General features: G+C 45.2%; 1 protein-coding gene across 1 annotated transcript in view; it reads left to right on the top strand.

Moving 5' to 3' along the window:
- LOC121541094 (pro-neuregulin-1, membrane-bound isoform-like) overlaps nucleotides 1-13,354 on the top strand; it is an 88,625-nt gene that overhangs the window by 58,442 nt on the left and 16,829 nt on the right. The window lies entirely within an intron of this gene.

Here is a 13,354-nt window from a genome sequence, read left to right as displayed (position 1 = left end):
GTTTCCCTCTCAGGTGTCCAAATGAATTTACTGGTGATCGCTGCCAAAACTACGTAATGGCCAGCTTCTACAGTACGTCTATTTCCTCTTTCTGTCTGTGCTTGTGATTGGAGCATGCTCAATCAGCGCTACTTCCTGTTGCTTCGTTTTTTAAATGTTGTATGTATCCCATACCTGATTCTCGCATGTTACGTTTTTTGCTTGTTTGTTGAGTTGGATGAAATTTAAAGCAGTTCATTATAGTTAACTGATGTTGTGTTATTTATATCGCGATTGAATGGAACAATAACAGAAGAAAGATGGTGAAATGAACGCTCAAACTTACACTACCGTTCAAAAGTTTGGGGTCACTTAGAAATGTCCTTGTTTTCGAAAGAAAACAACATTATTATCAGAAATACAGTGTAGACATTGTTAATTTTGTAAATGGATATTGTAGTTGGAAACTGATGATTTTTTATGGAATATCTACAGTTGAAGTCGTAAGTTTATATACACTTGGGTTGGAGTCATTAAAACTTGTTTTTCAACCACTCCACAAATGTCTTGTTAACAAACTATCGTTTTGGCAAGTCGGTTAGGACGTCTACTTTGTGCATGACACAAGTAATTTTTCCAACAATTGTTTACAGACAGATTATTTCACTTATAATTCACTATATCACAATTCCAGTGGGTCAGAAGTTGACATTCACTAAGTTGACTGTGCCTTTAAACAGCTTGGAAAATTCCAGAAAATGATGTCATGGCTTTAGAAGCTTCTGATAGGCTAATTGACATCATTTTAGTCAATTGGAGGTGTACCTGTGGATGTATTTCAAGGCCTACCTTCAAACTCAGTGCCTCTTTGCTTGACATCATGGGGAAATCAAAAGAAATCAGCCAAGACCTCAGAAATGGTAGACGTCCACATGTCTGGTTCATCCTTGAGAGCAATTTCCAAACGCCTGAAGGTACCACGTTCATCTGTACAAACAATAGTACGCAAGTATAAACACCATGGGACCACGCAGCCGTCATACCGCTCAGGAAGGAGACGCGTTCTGTCTCCTAGAGATGAACGTACTTTGGTGCGAAAAGTGCAAATCAATCCCAGAACAACAGCAAAGGACCTTGTGAAGATGCTGGAGGAAACAGGTAGAAAAAGTATCTATATCCACAGTAAAAACAAGTCCTGAAAGGCCGCTCAGCAAGGAAGAAGCCACTGCTCCAAAACCGCTATAAAAAAGCCAGACTATGGTTTGCAACTGCACATGGGGACAAAGATCATACTGCACAGGACGTACAAAGATCATACCATCCCAACCGTGAAGCATGGGGGTGGCAGCATCATGATGTGGGGGTGCTTTTGCTGCAGGAGGGACTGGTGCACTTCACAAAATAGATTGCATCATGAGGAAGGACAATTATGTGGATATATTGAAGCAACATCTCAAGACATCAGTCAGGAAGTTAAAGCTTGGTCGCAAATGGGTCTTCCAAATTGACAATGACCCCAAGCATACTTCCAAAGTTGTGACAAAATGGCTTAAGGACAACAATGTCAAGGTATTGGAGTGGCCATCACAAAGCCCTGACCTCAATCCTATAGAAAATGTGTGGGCTGTTACGATCGTTAACGGAAGATACGGACCAAGGCGCAGCGTGATAAGCGTACATTTTTATTAAGTACTTAACACGACACAAAACAACAAACAAACGATACGTGAAGTCCTAGGTTACACAAAACAAACCTTTACGGAACAAGATCCCACACCGACTAGTGCCAAACAGGCTGCCTAAATATGGGCCCCAATCAGAGACAACGAGATACAGCTGCCTCTGATTGGGAACCACCCTGGCCAACATAGATCTAAACGATCTAGCACATCAACATAGAAAATAGAACACAGAAACTACACACCCTGGCTCAACATTTCAGAGTCCCCAGAGCCAGGGCGTGACATGGGCAGAACTGAAAAAGTGTGTGCGACCATGGAGGCCTACAAACCTGACTCAGTTACACCAGCTCTGTCAGGAGGAATGGGCCAAAATTACCCCAACGTATTGTGGGAAGCTTGCGGAAGGCTACCCGAAACGTGTGACCCAAGTTAAACAATTTAAAGGAAATGCTACCAAATACTAATTGAGTGTATGTAAACTTCTGACCCACTGGGAATGTGATGAAAGAAATAAAAGCTGAAATAAATAATTCTCTCTACTATTATTCTGACATTTCACATTCTTAAAATAAAGTGGTGATCCTAACTGACCTAAGACAGGGAATCTTTACTAGGATTAAATGTCAGGAATTGTGAAAAACAGAGTTTAAATGTATTTTGCTAAGGTGTATGTAAACTTCCCATTTCAACTCTACATGGGCATACAGAGGCCCATTATCAGCAACCATCAGTCCTGTGTTCCAATGGCACGTTGTGTTTGCGAATCCAAGTTTATCATTTTAAAAGGCTAATTAATCATTAGAAAACCCTTTTGCAATTATGTTAGCACAGCTGAAAACTGTTGTGCTGATTAAAGAAGCAATAAAACTGGCCTTCTTGAGACTAGTTGAGTATCTGGAGCATCAGCAATTGTGGGTTCGATTACAGGCTCAAAATGGCCAGAAACAAATAACTTTCTTCTGAAACTCGTCAGACTATTCTTGTTCTGAGAAATGAAGGCTATTCCATACGAGAAATTGCCAAGAAACTGAAGATCTCGTACAACGCTGTGTACTACTCTGTCAGGATATCAGTGTGATGCGGTATGACTAAGTCAGGCGCAGGACACAGAGCTAATTGAAAACGTACTTTACTCGTAGGTAACGTAAATAACATAACCTCCACGCAGGGAGGAAACAAACCCGCTCACCAGACGACAACCAAACATGAACAAACAAGCACAACATACAGTGGGAACCAGAGGGTTAAATAGGGAAGTAATCAATACCTAATGGGAACAAATGTGAACAATAAAGATAAGACAAGTAGAACACAGAAACATAGATCGGCAGCAGCTAGTACTCCAGTGACGAACGCCGAAGCCTGCCCGAGCAAGGAGAAGGAGCAGCCTTGGCTGAATCCGTGACAGTACCCCCCCTTGACGTGCGGCTCCAGCCTTGCGCCGACACCGGCCTCGGGGACGGCCAGGAGGACACGACGCAGGGCGAGTCGGATGACGACGGTGGAAATCCCTCAACATGGAGGGATCGAGGATGTCCCTCCTAGGGACCCAGCACCGTTCCTCCGGACCGTACCCCTCCCACTCCACGAGATACTGCAGGCCCCCCACCCGACGCCTCGAATCCAGGATGGAACGGACCGAGTACGCCGGTGCCCCCTCGATGTCCAGTGGGGGCGGAGGAACCTCCCATACCTCAGAGTCCTGGAGTGGACCAGCTACCACCGGCCTGAGGAGAGACACATGGAACGAGGGGTTAATACGGTAATTCAGAGGAAGCTGTAACCTATAACAAACCTTGTTCAATCTCCTCAGGACTTTAAATGGCCCCACAAACCGCTGACCCAGTTTCCGGCAGGGCAGGCGAAGGGGCAGATTTCGGGTCGAGAGCCAGACCCGGTCCCCCGGTGCATACACCGGGGCCTCACTGCGGTGACGGTCGGCGTTCACCTTTTGTTGCCTGATGGCCCGCTGCAGGCGTACATGGGCAGCGTTCCAGGTCTCTTCTGAGCACCGAAACCACTCATCCACCGCAGGAGCCTCGATCTGGCTCTGATGCCAAGGTGCCAGGACCGGCTGATAACCTAACACACACTGAAAGGGAGAAAGGTTAGTGGATGAGTGGCGGAGTGAGTTTTGGGCCATCTCTGGGGATTGTATCGGATCGGGGTCCCCAGGGGATAAAACCCGATCACTCCTCCGGCCGGTCCTGGCAATAGGACCGCAGAAACCTACCCACATTCTGGCTAACTCTCTCCACCTGTCCATTACTCTCGGGGTGAAAACCTGAGGTCAGGCTGATCGAGACCCCCAGACGTTCCATGAATGCCCTCCAGACCTTTGAGGTGAACTGGGGACCCTGATCCGATACAATATCCTCAGGCACCCCGTAGTGCCGGAAGACGTGTGTAAATAGGGCCTCAGCAGTTTGTAGGGCCGTAGGGAGACCTGGCATAGGAATGAGACGGCAGGACGTAGAAAACCGATCCACAACGACCAGGATCGTGGGATTCCCTTGTGAGGGGGGAAGGTCCGTAACAAAATCCACTGATAGATGGGACCACAGCCGTTGTGGAACGTGTAGGGGTTGTAATTTCCCTCTTGGCAGGTGTCTAGGTGCCTTACACTGGGCGCACACCGAGCAGGAGGAAACATAAACCCTCACGTCCTTGGCTAAAGTGGGCCTCCAGTACTTCCCACTAAGACAGTGCACTGTCCGACCGATGCCAGGATGACCAGAGGAGGGTGATGTGTGAGCCCAATAGATCAATCGATCGCGAACCTCAAGCGGCACGTACATACGACCCTCTGGACACTGGGGGGGAGTGGGCTCGGTACGTAACGTCCGCTCGATGTCCGCGTCAACCTCCCACACCACCGGTGCCACCAGATACGACGCCGGAAGTATGGGAGTGGGCTCAATGGACCTCTCCTCTGTGTCATACAGTCGGGACAGGGCGTTTGCCTTAGCGTTCTGGGAACCTGGTCTGTAAGTAAGAGTAAACACAAAACGAGTGAAGACCATGGCCCACCTTGCCTGGCGAGGGTTCAATCTCCTCGCCGCCCGGATGTACTCCAGATTGCGATGGTCAGTCAAAATGAGGAAAGGGTGTTTAGCCCCCTCAAGCCAATGCCTCCACACTTTCAGAGCCTTAACCACAGCTAACAGCTCCCGGTCCCCCAAATCATAGTTGCGCTCCGCCGGACTGAGCTTCTTAGAAAAGAAAGCACAGGGGCGGAGCTTTGGTGGCATACCCTAGCGCTGAGACAGTACAGCTCCTATCCCAGCCTCGGACGTGCCCACCTCAACCTGGAATGCTAAGGAGGGATCCGGATGAGCCAGCACTGGAGCCGAGGTAAACAGGTCCTTCAGATGACCAAAAGCCCTGTCCGCCTCAGCTGACCACTGCAGTCGCACCGGTCCCCCCTTCAGCAAGGAGGTAATGGGAGCCGCTACCTGACCAAAGCCCCGGATAAACCTCCGGTAGTAGTTGGCAAAACCCAAGAATCGCTGCACCTCCTTCACCGTGGTTGGAGTCGGCCAATTACGCACGGCCGAAATGAGGTCAATGTCCATCTCCACCCCTGACGCGGACAGGCGGTGCCCTAGGAAGGAGATGGACTCTTGGAAGAACATTTCTCCGCCTTCACATACAGGTCATGCTCTAACAGTCGACCAAGCACTTGACGCACCAGGGACACATGCTCGACCCGTGTAGCGGAGTATATGAGAATGTCATCAATATACACCACTACACCCTGTCCGTGCAGGTCCCTGAAAATCTCATCAACAAAGGATTGGAAGACTGATGGAGCATTCATCAACCCGTATGGCATGATGAGGTACTCATAGTGCCCAGAGGTTGTACTGACTGCTGTCTTCCACTCATGTACCTCCCGGATACGCACCAGGTTGTACGAGCTCCTGAGATCCAATTTTGTGAAGAAGCGCGCCCCGTGCAATGACTCCGTCATACTAGCAATGAGCGGTAGTGGATAACTGTACTTGAGAGTGATCTGATTGAGACCCCGGTAGTCAATGCACGGGAGTAAACCTCCATCCTTCTTCTTCACAAAAAAGAAACTCGAGGAAACAGGTGAAGTGGATGGCCGAATGTATCCCTGCCCCAGAGATTCGGAGACATATGTCTCCATAGCCGCCGTCTCTTCCTGTGACAGGGGATACACATGACTCCGGGGAAGTGCAGCGCCTATCTGGAGATTTATCGCACAATCCCCGTGTCGATGGGGTAGTAATTGAGTCGCCTTCTTTTTACAGAAGGCGAGAGACAAATCGGCATATTCGGGGGGAATGTGCATGGTGGAGACCTGGTTTGGACTTTCCACCATAGTTGCCCCTATGGAAACACCTACACACCTCCCCTAGCACTGACTTGAAGATCCCTTGAGAGTCCTCTGTTGCCATGAAATCGTGGGGTCAAAAAAAGTTAACCAGGGAAGCCCCAACACCACTGGAAACGCAGGAGAATCAATCAGATAAAGACACATTTTCTCCTCATGACCCTCCTGCGTTTTCATCCAGAGTAGAGCTGTGACCTCCCTAATCAGGCCTGACCCTAAAGGGCGACTATCTAAGGCGTGTAGAGGGAAGGGCACATCAACAGGAACAATAGGAATCCCTAAACTACGGGAAAACTGACGATCAATAAAGTTCCCAGCTGCGCCTGAATCTACGAACACCTTATGCTGGGAATGAGGGGAAACTCTGGAAATACAATATCAATACACATACTGTATGCGCAACAGAGAGCTCTGGGTGAGTCGGGTGCCTACTCACCTGAGACGGTCCACCAGTGCTCTGCCTACCGCCTCGACTCCTGAAAGACCCTCCCCAGCACCGACCAGCAGTGTGTCCTCCTCGGCCACAGTTGGTGCAGGAGATGGCCCTCCTTCCGGTCTCCCTAAGTGCAGCACCTCCGAGCTCCATAGGAGTAGAGTCGAAGGTGCTGGGGGATGGAATGGACGGCCCATGATCTGGACGTCCTAGGGTTGCCAACAGGTTATCCAGCCTTATCGACATGTCCACCAGTTGGTCCAGGTTAAGGGTGGTGTCCCTGCACCGACAAACATCCTCCCAGAGGCTGCATCGGTAGTGGTCGATCAGGGCCCTCTCATTCCACCCTGCGCTGGCAGCCAGAGTCCTGAAATCCAGTGCAAAGTCCTGTGCGCTCCTCCTCCCTTGTCTGAGGTGGAATAGACGTTCCCCCGCCGCTCTCCCCTCCGGTGGATGATCGAATACCGCCCGAAAGCGGCGGGTGAAATCCTCATAGCGTACTGACGCTGCGTCTATTCCTCCCCACTCGCCGTTGGCCCACTCGAGCGCTCTTCCAGACAGACAGGAGATGAGGGCGGACACGCTCTCGTATCCTGAGGGCGCCGGGTGGATGGTAGACAGGTAGAGCTAATCGAAAACGTACTTTACTCATAGGTAACGTAAATAACATAACCTCCACGCAGGGAGGAAACAAACCCGCTCACCAGACGACAACCAAACATGAACAAACACGCACAACATACAGTGGGAGCCAGAGGATTAAATAGGGAAGTAATCAATACCTAATGGGAACCAGGTGTGAACAATAAAGACAAGACAAGTAGAACACAGAAACATAGATCGGCAGCAGCTAGTATTCCGGTGACGACGAACGCCGAAGCCTGCCCGAGCAAGGAGGAGGAGCAGCCTCGGCTGAATCCGTGACATAATCCCTTCACAGAACAGTGCAAACTGGCTCTAACCAGTTTGCAAGAGGACAAATACATTAGAGTGTCTAGTTTGAGAAACAGACGCCTCGCAGGTCCTCAACTGGCAGCTTCATTAAATAGTACCCGCAAAACACCAGTCTCAACGTCAACAGTGAAGAGGCGACTTCGGGATGCTGACCTTCTAGGCAGAGTTGAAAGAAAAAGCCATATCTCAGACTGGCCAATAAAAAGAAAATATTAAAAGATGGGCAAAAGAACCCAGACACTGCACAGATGAAGATTGGAAAAAAGTGTTATGGACAGACGAATCGAAGTTTGAGGTGTTCGGATCACAAAGAACAACATTTGTGAGACGAAGACCAAATGAAAAGATGCTGGAGGAGTGCTTGATGCCATCTGTCAAGCATGGTGGGGGCAATGTGATGGTCTGGGGGAGCTTTGGTGGTGGTAAAGTGGAAGATTTGTACAGGGTAAAAGGGATCTTGAAGAAAGAAGGCTATCACTCCATTTTGCAACGCCATGCCATACCCTGTGGATGGCGCTTGATTGGAGCCAATTTCCTCCTACAACAGGACAATGACCCAAAGCACAGATCCAAACTATGCAAGAACTATTTAGGGAAGAAGAAGTCAGCTGGTATTCTGTCTATAATGGAGTGGCCAGCACAGTTACCGGATCTCAACGCTATTGAGCTGTTGTGGGAGCAGCTTGACCGTATGGTACGCAAGAAGTGCCCATCAAGCAAATCCAACTTGTGGGAGGTGCTTCAGGAAGCATGGGGTGAAATCTCTTCAGATTACCTCAACAAATTGACAACTAGAATGCCAAAGGTCTGCAAGGCTGTAATTGCTGCACATGGAGGATTCTTTAACAAAAGCAAAGTTTGAAGGACACAATTATTATTTATATAAAAAATCATTATTTCTAACCTTGTCAATGACTACATTTCCTATGCATTTTGCTATATTTCCTATTCAAACTCATTTCATGTATGTTTTCATGGAAAACAAGGACATTTCTAAGTGACCCCAAACTTTTGAACGGTAGTGTATGTATATTCAACTTTCCAAACTTGAACCTTCAAATAGGAGGCAGGGGAAAGTGTGGTTATATCGATGCTTACCGCCTTTGACAGGGACCAACCTAAACCGGCAATATCTTTTATTATCTGAAGAGCAATTACACTTATTGGAGGTGGGTGGGGGACTTTGTTGATCATGGAGGCACTGTAAAAAACCTGAACAGACCCTGTTAAAGAGACGTCTTTGATGTCATGAAGAGGCAAGAGAGGGAGATGAATGGCAGCCGCCCAGGCACCGGGCCCCAGTGCACTTTATCACTATGACACACCTTACAGTCCAATTACCTCAATTACCATAGGTTACCTGGCAACAGTTGCTGTGCGTGTGTAAAATCACTGAGGAAGCCAAGCCAAGCCAGTAAAAAAGCCATATTACAACCTATGTTGTGATAATTGCGTTGTTTGCTCTATAAAGGATGGTTTATACTTCGTCTATTGACATGTCTGTAGACAGTTGTCGCAGTGACATCATGAACATTCTATTGTCGTCCGACATCCAACTTGTTGACTTTATGAAAAAGTATAAATACAAAACCAGCAGCCTGGTGATCCAAAATAACATAACTGGGGTATTTTAACACCAATAAACCCATCAGTTTAAAAATGAATGTAGTATAAGTCAATCTAGCAAACCAGGCAACTAAAAACTACTTTCTTAACAATGTTTTGGTTTGCTTCTAGCTTGTTAGCTAGCTAACTAACGTTAGCTGGCTAGCCAGTTCAAATAATGACCATATCATATCTGACAACATCTTAACTTTAGCTAATTTTTATTCATTATTACAGTAAAATAGACTCATTCTTTATAAGTTAATGGTGAGCTAATTAAAGAAAATAGCTTACAGTTGTGTGACGAAATAAAAGCAGGGCATTCTACCGGAGAATTGTAGAAATTGAGCATTGTCTCGTTGCTGGCTCAGTCAGGTAACTATGACAACGAACGCAGCGACAGGGTCAAAGTTTAACTTTTTTCATCTGTCTGCAACAAGGAAACCGACAGTCGCAGCGACGGTCTACAGACATTCTACCAGAGTATAAATGAAATGTCATTTTGACCAGTGACACTTTTCACATTGTAATTGTCTACAGACATGTCGATAGACAAAGTATAAACCAGCTTTAACCCATTCGTTCATACACCACCGTGATATACAATAAGGCCGTGACAACAAAAATACAACATTCACACACATGGCTGTAACGGTGACCGTATTACTGCTACACCGGCGGTCACGAGTCATGAAGGCAGTCAAATTCCATGTGACCGTTTAGTCACAGTAATTAGGCTTCTCCAAGCTCTGATGCTGCCGATGGTCATTAGTAGCCTACCAAACTTGCAAACTGCCTGGTACTCAGCACTCTATTGTCTCTCTAACCACTCTGACATCAATGCAAATATGATCAAATATCTAATCAAACACTTCATGAGAGCCCATGAGCTCATGTTGCGCAACATTACCATGGGCTATGCAATTGCGTGAGAAAACAGCGTGATGGCTTCTATTAAAAAGAGGAGGATCCCATCAGCTTTCTATAGGCTAGGCCTACTATATTTATTTCTCAACTTTCCTAAGGTTAAGCACATTGCTTCTCTTTACAACAAGAGTATAGCCTAGCTGGCTGGCATGAAAATGAACCACAGGAAAAGCGTCCTCCATTCACTGATGACATGTATATTTTCCTCTGCCCCTGTTTCAAGACAGGTGCATGATAATGGTCCATTCTAAATCAAAACAAATTTCACACATATCATATTTAGTATATGTAAAGACAAGATCAAATCAAGAATAGTCAGATCAAATCAAATTGTATTTGTCACATGCGCCGAATACAACAGGTGTGTAGACCTTACCGTGAAATGATTACTTACAAGCCCTTAACCAACAATGCAGTTCAAGAAATAAAATAACAATAAAAAAGTAACAATAAAATAACAATAACGAGGCTATACAGGGGGTACCAGTACCGAGCCAATGTGGAAGTAATGGGTGACAATATTAGCCTACCACTTGTGAATTATAAATTATCACTTGTTAATGATACCCAGTGTAAGGCAAGAAACAATGCCTTTTCTTTGCAACTTTTTCTAATCATAGTCGCACACCTCATGTAGCCTAGCCCATGGGCCTATATGTTTTGATAAGGTTTGTATCACAACTAAAGTGGCCAAATAACTTTTAAAAATTATGCACATTAATCCGCTTTACATGGGGTATAGAGCCTAACTGGCATACATAAGCAGCGAGTGAGTTTCAAGTTTGGGGAAGATCATTATCAACATAAAAAATGCACCTTCATAATACAAGCGTTACATGCATAATCGCATTTGTGGTCACTTTTGATAATGGTGTTTTCCCGCTAATGGAACATTTGCGCTTATAGCCTACTGCCGTATGCGCATTGCTGCGCTTATAATGTGAAGAAATAGCCTAATAGTTTATCAACATTGCGTAAAAAAGGGTTTTTGATGCTAGTGGTTGTATTAATTTGGGGTCTATCGCATCCCACAACTGTCCCAGACTATGTTTGGAACTTTTCTTTCTCACACAAAATAGGTCAACTTTTGTACTATGGGGGATAGTAGATTGACATAGGCTTGTGCTTTTGCTATTCGTTAGGTCTACTCATCTTATTAGCTGACGAAAAGTAAATGTGGGCAGTTCTTCAATATACACCTTGGAATTGTGCGCAGTTGCGTCCCAGATGTGTCTGTCTTCACTTGTATCCTGTGAGAAAGACTTGATCACGTGATGGAGAGCCATGTAAGTGAGAGGTGCTTCGGAGCACGCAGCACTCAGGGAAAAGGGAATTATAATTATTATATTTAGTCCAAGGGCACAACGGCCATGGGCCGCAAAAGGCATGGATTGCTTTAGGGGGCATTACGGCCACACAAAGGGGATGCCGCAGGGAAATTCGAGGCATTATCAAGTGTTTGTCAAATTGTGAATGAGAGACTGATTAAGTGTGTGCAGAGCTCATTCCTTTCATGAGACTTTTTTCAAGTCATCATTAGAGACGCATCAAGCAGCCTTACAATGTATTAAAAATCAAAACAACATTTGTAGAACAACTAAATAGTTACATTAATAACTCTAAATTAAGCATATAGGAGTATCTATTTATTTGTTAACCATTCAACACAGAATAGCCGCATGTGCACACTCCCTCATATCGTTTGGAGAAAATATCCTTTCTATTTTATTCAGCTTTGTTCAATTGTATTCTTCATACTATAAAATAATATAAAATAATGCCACAGAATTCTAAGCAAATCTTGTCTGCTAAATGAACTAGTGTAGCCCACAGCCATATGGCATAGCCAGATCAGGACCTAACATAAGGACAACTCAGAGTATGCTATCTGATCTTCTGAAATAGGCTACATTTTCTTCATATAATTTTTCTTTAGACCTGTCTAAAATAAATTATGGATTTATTGTGAAGGTATAGGCTATATTACATGGATTTATTATACTTTTTTAAATGTAGATGTTCCAAAGGTCTGCATCAGTGGCTTGCAGGCTATGTGTGGAAGCCAGGAGATGCTAAATGTGTTTATGTAAATTGCAGTCAATTACTGTGAGACCGGCAGTTATTTGCTTGACAATCACCGGCTGACGAAATTTAGTGACCGCCACAGCCCTAGTCACACAGTGGCGGAATAAATTCAACTACACATACAGTATGTTTGTTTCATCACAAAACCGAATAGCAACATCTGTCCGGTGAAGGCCACAAAGCAAATATTGCGTGTAACAAACAGTTATATCACCTGCAGCATGGTCAAGCAAGTTCATGTTTTCAACAGTTTACTAAACAACTACTGATTTAGAACCACAGAGTAACCGCACGTGAGCAAAAAGACAACAGGAGCACTGCCTCCGCTATTCCAGCACCATTTCAACTTAAACATCATCAAATCAACAAGGTTATATATTTTTAGTTTAATACACTGAAAACAAACTTAAAGATACCAAAAACAATTTAGTCCAATCAATGTTGCTAAATATCATGATAGTGATTTCTGTGTGTGTGTGTGCATGTAAAATCCTTTTTCTTTGACTCACCGTTGTAGAGCAGTTGAACGCCAATGCCATCCTTCTCTCTTTCGTGTTGGCTAAATGGTCTATGGCTCTGTCATACAGTACACTTTTTGTTTTTGTTGTCATAGGCTACCTACTGTAGCTAAAACGCTTGCTAGCCTAACTTCCTCGCAAGGGCAACAATGAACCAGCTAAGTTAGCTAGCTAGTTAACGTGAGCCTACTAGGCTACGTCTAGGCTACATGTTGAACTTCAATTGTCTCAGCACAGTGGCACAACATATTAATTTATGGTAAGATCAGAATCGCAATCATAATCATTGGCCTATACAGAGAATTAAGTAAAAACCACAAGTCCAAATCCCCATCTCCATCCATGGCTTAGGAAAGGGCCGATTTAGCAAGCTAGCTACTGCAGGACATCAACACAAGCAGACCAGAAACAGACATGTTTTTCTGAAAATTACGTTTTGCTCAGGAAGTGGTTTGATTGGTGTGAAGCCAAATCCAAACTGGCCTCCCTTGGGGGGCATTTTGCTACACCAGGACAACACAGAGTTGAGCTCAGCTCAACGCTGATTGGCAAAACATTTTATCAAGGGAGGCCAAACGCTTGCTGGCATCAATCAATCAAATGCTACGGCGGCAACATGTTATACTCTTTTGTTAAAGACAGCATCAGATACATGGGCTACAAATCAAATCGAATTTTATTGGTCACATACACATATTTAGCAGATGTTATTGCTGGTCTAGCGAAATGCTTGTGTTCCTAGCTCCAACAGTGCAGTAGTATCTAACAATTCACAACATTACACACAAATCTAAAAGTAAAATAATGGAAT

Source organism: Coregonus clupeaformis, chromosome 27, assembly GCF_020615455.1.
Source record: "Coregonus clupeaformis isolate EN_2021a chromosome 27, ASM2061545v1, whole genome shotgun sequence".
Taxonomy (NCBI): Eukaryota; Metazoa; Chordata; class Actinopteri; order Salmoniformes; family Salmonidae; genus Coregonus; species Coregonus clupeaformis.
Note: the sequence above shows the minus strand (reverse complement) of the source record. Positions and strands in the feature narration are given on the sequence as shown.